The 12,676-nt window shown below is 30.6% G+C and overlaps 1 protein-coding gene across 2 annotated transcripts in view; it reads left to right on the top strand.

Moving 5' to 3' along the window:
• The first annotated feature begins 3,249 nt into the window (after positions 1-3,249).
• LOC115883291 overlaps positions 3,250-12,676 on the top strand; it is a 52,151-nt gene continuing 42,724 nt past the window's right edge. The window contains exons 1-2 of one of the 2 annotated variants that reach the window (XM_030901623.1): positions 3,250-3,479; positions 5,478-5,522. The gene's annotated coding sequence lies outside the window, so the exon portion shown is untranslated. The remainder of the gene's footprint in view (positions 3,480-5,477; positions 5,523-12,676) is intronic. The other variant, XM_030901624.1, reaches the window with a different exon arrangement.

Raw genomic sequence — 12,676 nt, 5'->3', positions numbered from 1 at the left:
AGGATATAACAATTATACTAAAACCCACTTGCCTCCAAGAAAAGAAATTCTGTCTGGGATTAAGGAAAAAAATAATAATAATAAGACTCAGGGGATGTTTGCATACAATCGTACGGGTTATTAAGTGATTTTCAGAAATAGAATTAAAACATGTGTTATATTTAATAATTTATGGCATATTAAGTTATTTTAAATAGAATTATAAACATATTCTTTTTGTCTGAGTTCGATAGCTACCAAAGAAGCATTTATTTATACCGGATAGGTCTCGAAAGTGGCTCACCCCTATAATTTTAATTTTTTCAGATAAAAAAAAAGAAATTTGGTATGCTACTATATGACATAAATTAGGATTGATTGACTTATTCAATTGATTTTGGTTATTACTTTCCTGTTTCACCGGAAATTACTACAACTTTTGATTTTTAAATAACTCCCTCGGTATATTTCTAATTTATTCTATAGAAAATGATACTCATCTGAGTAGAATGACATTATCATACGTCAAATTTTGACATTTTCGCTCACAAAAAATCGTATTTTAAACTTCAATGTAGAGTGTCATGGCTGTGTTAAAAAACAACTAATTTTTAATCAAAGAGCCTTGGAAAAATAGATTTGATCGTCTAATTTTTTTTTGTGTCTTGTCGGGGTCGGTTAAAAGATGCTCAAATCGTATTTTTAATCATATCGCAATTTTTTCAAATGGAACCAAGGTGGCTCATTAGCATATTTGGGAAAGGCATTTTTTATGAATAATTTGGTATCGTACACTGTACACTTAGTATTTCGGGTCAATTGTCGTTACAATTTCAAATAAGCCATATGCGAAAATGTCTAAAGTTGACATATGATATGTCATTCTATTCAGAGCGTCATTTTCTATCGAATAAAGTAAAAGAATACAGTCATTTAATAATCAAGGTTGTAGTCATTTCCGGTGCACAGGAAGTGACCAAAAACAATTGAATACCGTCAATTAATCCTAATTTATGTCATATACTAACATACCAAATCTCGTTTTTTCATCTGAAAAAATAAAAAGTTATAGAGAGGTGAGCCACACTTTTGGTACGCACACGGTATGTTGGTATATGGGCAGCTAATGAGATTGAATATCTTCTAAATATATGTCATATGTCCTGATAACTTCTTTTTACTTTATTTGGTACAAAATAACATTCTGAATAGAATGACATAATGTCAACTTTCGACATTTTCAATTAAAAAAATAGCATTTTAAATTTTAATTTAGAGTGCTTTGACTATAAATATAACGAGAATTTGTCTCGAAATACCAAGTGTATGATACCAAATTATTCTTATTTATTATTTTATTATTAAAAAATGCTTTTTTCAAATATGTTAATGAACCACCCTCGTTTCATTTGAAAAAAATTGAGTTATGATCAAAAATACAATTTGGGCATCTTTTAACCGGCTAGGACAAGACTCGAAAAAGATTAGATAATCAAATCTATTTTTTTAAATTGTTTTAACACAGCATTTCTCTAAATTGACTCTAGATTGAAATTTAAAATACGATAATAAATATACTAACGTACCAAATCACGTTTATTTATCGAAAAAATAAAAATTTTGTTTTAGGAATACTTAGAATGTTATCGATTGTAATTTCCAAGCCAACTGGACGCCGTTTTTTTTCGGTCATACGGTAATATATTGTATTATTCTATTAGAAGTAAAAATGACACTTTTTGTGGCGAGGCTGTACGTTTGACTAACAGGTGTGGTACAAGAAGTACATTTTAACTTTGAAAAGAACATGTTTTTTTTTCAAACGCCGTAAATATTTCTTTAAACAATTTCAAACGTCACACATAATACACTTTTATTTGACTTGTCTTGTCATGAGCTTTCTAAAAATATAACATACTCTACACCTTTTTATAAACAAAAGATACGCCTTTAAAAAGTCGAAAAATGCAACATTTTCAATTTCGCCCTGTATTTCAGGAACAAAGAGGGCTAGGACAAATCTGTGTGTTATGTGTAGCATCTTTACTTTCTTTAAAAAGTAGCATAGTGATGGGAAAACCACATTATTGTACCTCTAACTCAAACGAGAAATCCTACAAAACACATGAAAATGAGAGACCCTGTACGACTAACTCCTTTAGTCTTTTTCGGTAAATTGCAATAGTGTCACTGTTAACTTAAGTTCTGATACAATTTTCTTCTGGATTTACTACCTCTAAACCCAACCGATTTTAGAATAAATATAAAGCTTGATTTTTCTCCGTCAACGGAGAAAGATCCAATCTTAATAAAAAAACATGATAATACAAGAGCTAGCACCGTCGGCGTCGGCGTCAGCGTCGGGAAAACAAAAATTTTAAGAAAGCTGGTTCGTTAATATCTTTTACTATGCTTTCCTGTGCTCTTCTGACCAAAGTGCGGGCCGTCTGGCTGCCGATAGACAACTGCGGTTCACATCACATCTGTATAGGGTGTCCTATTTTCGTGTGCTTTATGGATTTCTGGTTTATGAATAGAGATACAATGATGCGATTTTCACATTACTTTGCTACTTTTTTATGAAACTAAATATGCGACACATAGGTTTGTCCTAGCCTCCTCACTTCCTGAAATGCAGGACGAATTTGTGATGCGCAGTAGTGAACAGATTTTGAATACAGATATGGGGAATGCGCAGTAGGGAACGCAACGTCTACCGGCAGCCAGACGGTCCGCACTCTCTCGAAAACGTTGCTAGTTCTTAGACTATAAGTAAATCAGCGAAATCGCTATGGAAATGAAAATATTTAAATGGTAGCAATCACAAGCAAATCGTATATCCGATGTACGGAGGCATGAAAATACAATAAATTTAAAAACTGCGTAATTTTCTAACCAATCGAAGTCTTTAAATTCAACCAATAAAATTAATATCGTATCGTCGGCCAATGGATGCATGAAAATGAAGCTTAATAAGTAACATGAAATAAGCTCTGCAAAGATAAACAAATCACAAAATTTTAAATCAAATTAAAATGTTTCAAATGAAACATCAAACAGAACTGTCGAGGCTGGGGATCTATGATGCCGATATTCACAAATGAGCATAATTTTATTATAATCCGCCTTCTTTTTTTTTCGTACAAAGATTATATTACTAAAAAAACTCAGCCTAAATTGGACCATATAGCACCACCGTCCCCTAAAGATTGCCCCCCTATTCGATGTGTCGCAGACCTGCAGTCTGTCTGTCCGTCGATGAGTCCCCGTTTTTATCCTACGAGAAAAGGTCTTTCGAATCCTGCTGTCGCCTATCGTGCTTTCGTTGGCGTACCGCAAAGGCAGCTTTGGCGGGTTCTTTCGATGTTAAAGTCGGCATCGGCACCGGCGGCATAGCAGAATCGACGGTCGATTTCAGCAGGAAGCGCGGTCAGTTTAACCGATATTTTCCGCGATCTGTATCGGCGCCAGTGATATACGAGTTTAAACCAGGCTTTAAGGTGAGTTTTTATATTTTTTTATATAGGCATTTATTTATTTTGTAGTAGTATGTTTCTTTGGTAAGGGTGTTTTATTATTTTCTTTAGTTTAAAAATAGTTTAGTGAGTTTTTCCATTATTGAAACATTAATTTTGTTATAATTTTTCATAAGAATATTTTCTCAAACTTTATCTATCTATATCTATTTTGTTTATATAAGAAGTGAAAATATACAAAATATTGATGTTTTTTAATATTTTTTTTTTATTAAGTCTCACTTGGGTAAAAAATGTACATGTACTGCCAATGACTGTGAAGAAGACTGCCTATATGTCTGCCATAATATAATTTAAGTTGACTGATGCCAACGAAAAGATACTAGAACCTCTAACTACAGGATGAGTCTTAAATAAGTGCAAATATTTTCAGGGGTAGTATATTTCGACCCCAGAAACACGATTATGATTTTTTTTTCGCGAAAAAAAAAATTAAAATTTGGAATTTCTTGAAAAATTTTTTGGATTTTTTTTAGTTTTTTAGTTTAAAGACATAATTTCTTGATAATATGGCAACATAGGTAGTAGATTAAATTTACAAGAAAAAAAAACAGAAAAGGTCCAGTGATTCTTAAAATTTAAGCAAACATTTTTTTTTAAGTTTTGGATTTATTTGAAAAACGGTATTGTTTCTTATACCGAGATCTGCCAACTTTGAAAATATTTGCACTTATTTAAGACTCACCCTGTATAATAAATTATTTTTTTTTATTAATGCCATATTCTCGTTCTTGTTCACTATGTTTAAAAAATTATCTGAAATTTATTATTCTATTTTTTATTATTATAATTTTTTTATAATTATGTTGATTGTTGATACCAATGTGCATTTATGTAATACTATCAAAACAGCGAAATAAAATTAAAATCTGAATGAGACAATAATGATATTCAATAAAAATATTTTTAATTAATTAATATGTAAATATTCTTTTTATGAAAAACTAAGTATAAATTACAATACAAAATTGGCGACAGCGAAAGCTTTTTAATATGATTGACTTAAATTTAAGCTTATCAGTGGAGTTCTGGGCTTTCTCGGTTACACATAATCTTTGTATATACAGGGTGAGTATTTAATAAATGCAAATATTTTCAGGGTTGGTAAATCTCGATAAAAGTAACATATTTTCTCTTTGCTGTTTTTCAAATAAGTCCAAAATAAGTGAGTTATTTTACTTTGAAGATTTCTCAAAAAAATATATTTTGTTAAAATTTTGAGAACCACTGGATCTTTTCTGGATTTTTTTTTCTTGTAAATTTAATCTACTACCTATGTTGCCATATTATTAAGAGATTATGTTATTTAACACAAAAAAAAAATAAACAAAAAACCTAAAAAATTCCAAATTTAATTTTTTTTTCGTAAAAAACTTCATAATCGCTTTTCTGGGGTCGAAATATATTACCTCTATAAATATCTGCACTTATTTAAGATTCATCCCGTATATTTTATCTATTATCCATAGACCTCTTTACAGTGACAGTTAATCTGTCATTGAAAAAAAGGCAACCTAACCCAACCCAAAAATAAATCAATTTTTTTTTAGAGAGAAAATATGTTTCATTTATTGGGATCTACCAGCCCTAAAAATATTTGCACTTACTTAAGACTCACCCTGTATAATATCAAAATATAATATAGTCAGGTCATTATTTCGACCAAATGTGCTTTTAACAATGGTTAAGAAACGTTGTATGAGTGCCACTATACACCTATTGTCACTTTGATATTCTTCGATAAATATTTAAAAATGTATTTATCATAAAATCCTCTCATTAATATATTGAGTAGGTACGCCCCTACTGGTAATATATAATTAAATACATCTTTCTCTTCAACATTGTTTCGAATACTTTATACCGTTTTTTGCGAACTTTCTAAGAAGCCAATCTTATAACATTAAAAAAACTAGTCCTAACTGTATCCGAAATTTAAAACCAATTTATTTATGATTTCAGATCGACTAGCCAAATTCTCAGTTTAATTGCCAAGAGATTTTAAAGGTAGGCCAACTAAATATTCTTTATACTTAGATAATATTCAGCTTGCAGTAATGCAGTGGATTACTGACTATGTAATGCATAATGTACATAATTTTTCCGCAAAATGCTACACCAATTGCTAACAATATAAATGTCAAATAGATCATAGTTTCGGCTATTTAATATGGATTTTATTACTCGGAGTTGGAATTATTTTGATGGCATCACTATTTTTATTCTTGCACTGAAATAAACATTCTCATATATTCATATTTGTAATAGAACATGGGTAGAATATTTTAATTTAACATTTTAATGAAAATGGTTTTTAAATAACGCCAATTTGCTGGAATTATTTTATTGTTTCATATATTACATTGTATATAATATTAGAGATATTTAGGCAGTCACTGCTAAATATACTTTTATTGTCTTCTTAATTTAAACGTTAAAATAATTTACAAATGAAGCAGACCACTTCTGGTTTAAACACATCAAGTATTTCGGAAACAGTATGCCTACTATAAGCTTATAAATACTAACTAATATTATATAGGGTGAGTTAAATAAGTGCAATCTTGAAGTTTTGGATTTTATTTTTATTTTTTAGTTAAAAAATATAATATCTTGATAATATGGTGACATAGGTAGTAGATCAATATTAATTAATATACAGGAAAGAAAACCCAGAAAAGATATAGTGAATCTTAAAATTTAGTCAGAGAATATTTTTTTTTTATAAAGTAAAATAACCTCGAAAATAACTTGGTTATTTTGGTTTCTTTTATCGGGATATACCATCTCTGAAAATATTTGCACTTATTTATATACAGGGTGAGTCTTAAATAAGTGCAAATATTTTCGGCTGGTAGATCTCGATAAAAGAAACATATTTTCTTTTTATCGTTTTTCAGATATGTATGTCCAAAATAACCAAGTAATTTTACTTTGAAAATTTCCAAAAAAAAAATATTTTTTGCTAAAATTTTGAGAACCACTGGATCTTTTCTGGGTTTTCTTTCTTGTAAAATCTACTACCTATGTTGCCAAATTATCAGGAAATTATGTTTTCTAACTAAAAACAGAACAGACAATTCCGAATTTAAAAAAACTCCTCATAATCGAGTTTCTGGGGTCGAAATATACTACTCCTAAAAATATTTGCACTTATTTAAGTTTCACTCTGTATAGGATCCTATATTTTCTACGCGGTGAAAAGGGCTTCAGTAAAAGCTCTCATTGGGGGTCTATTTTTGGCAGTTGCTTTTGTTTCGTTCCATGTTGACCCTATTTGTTGGAGCTCATCCAATATGGAACGTCTCCATGTTTGAGCTGGTCGTTTTTGCCTTGGTCATTCCATTCTAACGCTGATTTCGCTGTGTTACAAACAGGTTTCCGCAAAGTGTGACCTATCCATCCCCATTTTCTTTTTCGAATCTGGATCCTACTTCTTGTTGGTTTGTAAAATGAAGCAGGTCGGTATTGCGTATAGTGTCCGGCCAAAAGATTTTTAGAATTTTTTTGAAGCAGCGATTGATAAAAACCTGTTGGCCGGTTGGTAGATATTTTTGTCACTCTCCATGTCTCACAGCCATATAGTAGAACTGGTATGACATTAGAATTAAATATTTTTAGTATTGTCTGTGTGGAGAGTTGATGAGACGTCTAAATTGATTTTAGTTGGCCAAAGGCTCGTTGCGCTTTTCTGATTCTGCTGGCAATATCCGTATCTGCGCCACCGTTTGCTGTTACAATTTGATACCGAGCCGAATTTAATATCACCCGGCATATTACTTACTGCTTAGATGTAATAACTAAGAATAAAAAAATATATATATGTTGGAGGCTGATGATCGAATTCGGCTATACTGACGGCGAATTCGGCCTATGTCCGAAATAATTAGACATATGACGATTTGTCCATATTAAACTTGCCAGATGCGTGCAACTCCGTGGTTATAAATAGCCTTTATATAACTTCGTTGCGGAGGGGGTTAATCTTTTTTAGGCATAATATAACAACAAAAGATTAACACCTTCCGCATAGAAGTTGAAACCAATGCAATCAAAACTCTTCCGCGTAACTTATTAACATAGGCCGAATTCGGCATCTGCCTCCAACGTATATAATATACAGGGTCGCTTTTATGTATGGAAACGGTCGATTATTAGGTAAAATATAGGAGGTACCGCAAAAAGTTAAATACAAAAGTTATAGGATTTTTAAATTTCTATTAGCGAGTAATAAATTTAAGTATACAGGGTCGTTCATAAAGTCGTGGCACATCAAAGTTTTATTTTTTTTTAAATGGAACTTCCTGTATATTATTGCCATATTTCAATTCTTCCTTCAATTCTAAGCAAAAAACGAAATACACATAATGTACTTCAAACTAATCCTATAATTAATTAAATTCCTTTTAGCTACTAGTAAATTTAAGTATACAGGGTCTGTCATAAAGTTGTCTCTTGTGTCACATGAAACTTTTTTTTTATACGAAACCCCCTGTATATTATTGCATATTTCAATTGTTCCTTTAATTTTAAGCAATAACCGTAATACATAATGTACATAAATTGAAGAATTGAAATGTTAAAGGAAAATTTTGCAATTTCCGGACTTGATATACTCTCATTTATACATCTATAAATGCTAACTTGACTACTAATGTCAAATATTATTAAGTATCACAGTTTCGGCAGAATGGCATCGGTAAATGACACTGAACATATCGAAATTAAATCGAATTGTTTAAGTGATATTTTCAAAAGTCAATAACTCGGAAACGGTTTGGTTTGGTTGTGATTCGATTGTGCGTCCGTATCTGTATAAAACTACTGAGTAAAAAAATATACATTTACGATGTTTTTTACGTAAAAAATGTCTCTTGGTAAAAATCGCTACGAGCAACCTTTCTCAAGATATTTACAATGGAAATAGTCGTTGACGAAGAATAAACACGTTGAGTAGATAGTTATTTGATCGAAATCATAATTTTGGAATTTTTTTTTTTTTAAATTAATCATAAATTTTCTGCAAAAAGACGATGATAAAACAGGTTCTGTTGAACTTTTGATACAAAAATATTTCAAATTTATGATTTCAGTCTAATAACTATTTAGTCAACATCATGTTTAATTTTATTAATGATGACAGGTATTGATAATTTCAATTCCAAATATCGCGATAACCATGACTCGTTGTACATGTAAAAAACGTTGTAAATGTATATTTTTTTAATCAGTTGTTTTAAACAGATACGGACGAAAAGTTATTACTTTTCAAAACAGGTAAAACACATGTAGGTGGCGCCCCTACAAATAGGAGTCATATTGACATCAAAATCAAATTTCTCATGTCAAAAAACTCTCCCAGACGCCATTTTTCACCTAAATGTTGACGTTACTTCAAAAATTATTTGGAAAAAAACAAATAAAAATGAAACTTCTACACCTTGTATCTCCGAAACTAAGCATTTTAGGACATACGTTTATACGAACTTTTTTACTTATTTTTATCTGCAGAATATACTGCCAAAGTTTCCGGAATACAGTTCGGACCACCCTGTATAATATGTATGTTTAGTACACCTTCTTTAAATAAATCTGTTCATACAAAATTAAGCAGAGACCTTTGAACGAGGTTTTGTTTACTATTTCGCGTAATATAACATTTCTTGCATAGTACACAGGTTTTTGCAATGCATGATATTAAACTAGGAAAATGTCAACTGTGCTGACAGAAGAGATTGTGTTTCAATTTCAATAACGGTTTTAATTAGCAAAATAAAAACAAATGCAAAGTCCAATTTTATGACTTAATTTGTTCCTTACAGACATATTCAATTTTTTTCAAAACACAGCATTTTTAAACAATAAGTTTTTATGTTTATTTTTTCAACTTAGGAAATAGAATACCTTTTAACAAATATCTCCTTTGAGAATATTAAACAAAACAAATAATTAAATTTAATTCATAAATTTGTAGTACAGAAATATGTTTGTTTACATCCTGTTCAAGAAGACTAAATCTACAGGGTGAGTCATAAATAAGTGCAAAAATAGTTTTAACCCCAGAAACACGTCTATGAAAATACTTTCGCGAAGAAAAAATTTTGAATTGTTTTTTTATTTATTTTTTTAAAATTTTAAGTTAAAAAAAATATGTACCTTGATAATATGACAACATAGGTAGTAGATACAGTGGTTCTCAATATTTAACCAAAAAATATATTTTTTTAATTTTTAAAGTAAAATTACCGCTTATTTTGGAGTTATTTGAAAAACGGTAAAGAGAAAATATGTCTCTTTTATCGAGATCTGCTGGCCCTGAAAATATTTGCACTTATTTAAAACTCATCCTGTATAATAAAAGACAATGAAATGTTTACATCTTTTACTAGCTGATATTTTTGTTTGATTAGCTTTTGCAGTAAATTGATGATACCCATAAATTATTAGTAAGAAATTTAGCTGTTGTCAACAACCCCATCTAGATTATGTCCGTTGATATGGATTGTTAAGAAATGTCTATACCTATACAGGGTGTCCCAGAAATAAGTGCAAGTATTTTAACTGGTAGTACAGTTCAACCCTAGAAACACGCCTATGAGGTTTAATTGAAAAATTTTTTGGAAATTTTTTTAGTTTTTAATTTAAAAAACATAATTCCTTGATAATGTGGCAACATAGGTATTAGATTAAATTTACAAGAAAGAAAATCCAGTAGAGATCCAGTGGTTCTCAAAATTTTAGCAAAATTTTTTTTTTTTGGAAATTTTCAAAGTAAAATAACTCCGTAATTTTGGGCTTATTTGAAAAACGATAAAGAGAAAATATGTTTCTGTTATCGAGATCTACCAGCCCTTAAAATACTTGCACTTATTTCTGGGACACCCTGTATATATGAATTGTTGTCATCCGCATCTATTATAAGTTACTAATGTTTATCAAAAAACATGTCCATAGTCAACGTGTCCCTCAATTGTGTTATATTGAGGGCTACTCGGTTAGTTCTTGTCTATCTGAGGACCTCAATGATTATTTTTTAGAATGATAAATAAAGAAAAAACAAATGCAACGAATTGTCTCAGTAGCGAAATTCTCACGTCTTCATGAAGTTATCATTTACATATTATATCATTTAGTAAAATAGGTTTGTTAGATACAAATTTCGTGATGGTAGAAGAGTATCTGAGAAAAAAAAATGAGGGAATAAAATGCAAACCTGAAAAAAATAACTTCAACGTAATTGTAAAAATCTCGGTTAGGGAACGATTGGATTAGGTTTAGAAAAATTCTTGCTAGCCATGTAACAGACTGGATTAACTATTAACTTCAAAGTAATATTCGTTAATGAAGTAGGTGGAATTCAATAAAATTATATTTGGTATATGTCTTTGAAGGTGTAATCAATTTTGCGATTCATTTATCACAATGTAACATATTCAAATTAGGAATTACTTTTATACAAGTATTAACATTTATTTTTAAGTCGTTACTTCAGAATTTTAACTAAGCCAAGGCTGAAATTCGACTTTATAATTTTCCCAGCTCTATGTTAGTCATCTGACATACAAATGTCTATAGTTTAGAAAGTCAAATAAATTTACATTATACTATCCTTAATCTGCCAAACCAAATAGTATTTTTTGAAGATGTATGTAGGTATTGTTGCTTAGATATTTAGATTTCTATTAAGGTATAGGATTTTAAATGCTATTTCTATTTAAGATACATAGTGTGAATTAAAAAAAACACATCGAAATATTTTCATAACTTTAAAAAACACTATTCACCAGTAACGTTAAAGACTATTTTAAGCTGATATTACATAAAGCTTAACTATAGTTTCTTATCTAGCTTCTCGCTCTTATCTAGCTAGTTTTCCAAGTGGAAACCAACTAAAGGCAAAACTGAGGAACCTGGAAGACTCCATCCGTAACCTGGAGTGGGAGTTCTTTAACGCTCTAAGACACTTGAAAAAATTCCTCAGAACTTACGACCGAGAAAAATCAAAGATTTTCCTTCATTTAAGTAAAAACAATCTTTGGTTTGTTTGGTGGTTTCTAATAGGACACTGTGTCCTCAACGCACACATCAGTAGGCTGAAGTTGAGAAATAATGGCGAATGCAGATTCTATGGGGAAAATGGGGAAACACCAGAACATCTTATCACTGAGTGCGCCGAGGCGACGACCGTTTGTGCCATGATTTTTTGTACTGCTGATGTCGTGGATGGAGGGCTGCGGCCTCTGCGGAGCCGTTTCAGATAGAGGCTTTTGTTAAAGATCTGAGACTGTATGATGAGTTATAACTCGTTACAACTAAATGAAGGGGAACACACGATAGATCTGTAAGGGTGCGGTGATTAACTCCCCTCCTAAACATTCTACATTCTATATCTAGCTTCCTGGATAAGGTCCAGTCTTGTATATTCTTGAGTCTTATATGAGACTCTTGTAAAGTATCGTATAATAGCATTGTTCTGATGTGTTATAAATATATATGATACAGTGGAAGTTGAAAATCTTGTTAATGTTACAGAAGAATCACTTGGATATGCTACCAATTTCGCATTGGACCAGTGAATGCCGTACTTTAAAAAAAATATTGTTAGCAGCCAGTAATTGTAATATTTACTAGAAGTTGTCAGTATGTTGTAGGTATACGTGTGTGGTAGAAAAAATAAAACTTTTAAGAACATTGAATCACTCTCATATTTAAGCTGATTCACTCATCCTAAAATTACAAGATAACGATAACAAAACAGAAACACCACCAAAATGCAAATATTTCGCTTTATATTTAACTTCACTAAATATCAAGTCTTAGTTTTAACCTATTTTTTGTGATTCTCTATTTTTTTTTAATTTTAGTGCGAATGTGATTGCTTTGAATGTGTTGATTTTATAATTGAACTAGCGTGTACCAGCGACTTCGTTCGAGTCGAATTAATCATTTGTAATGGTGATGATAAAGCAAAGCAAGAATTTCCATTAACATACAAACTGGATAAAATTTTCTCACATTTATGTCAGCATGAGAAAAAACAATATACAATATGGCGATATTATCATATAACTTGGTAATATTTGAGGGGTAGTTTCATCTCGTTGGAATTTGACTTTCGAAAAATCCGTTTGCCAAAAATAAGCTTTTTACGTCAAGCAGTT

Source organism: Sitophilus oryzae, unplaced genomic scaffold (assembly GCF_002938485.1).
Source record: "Sitophilus oryzae breed Bouriz unplaced genomic scaffold, Soryzae_2.0 scaffold_1869_pilon_pilon, whole genome shotgun sequence".
NCBI classification, from domain to species: Eukaryota; Metazoa; Arthropoda; class Insecta; order Coleoptera; family Curculionidae; genus Sitophilus; species Sitophilus oryzae.
This window is presented reverse-complemented; position numbering and strand designations above follow the sequence as displayed.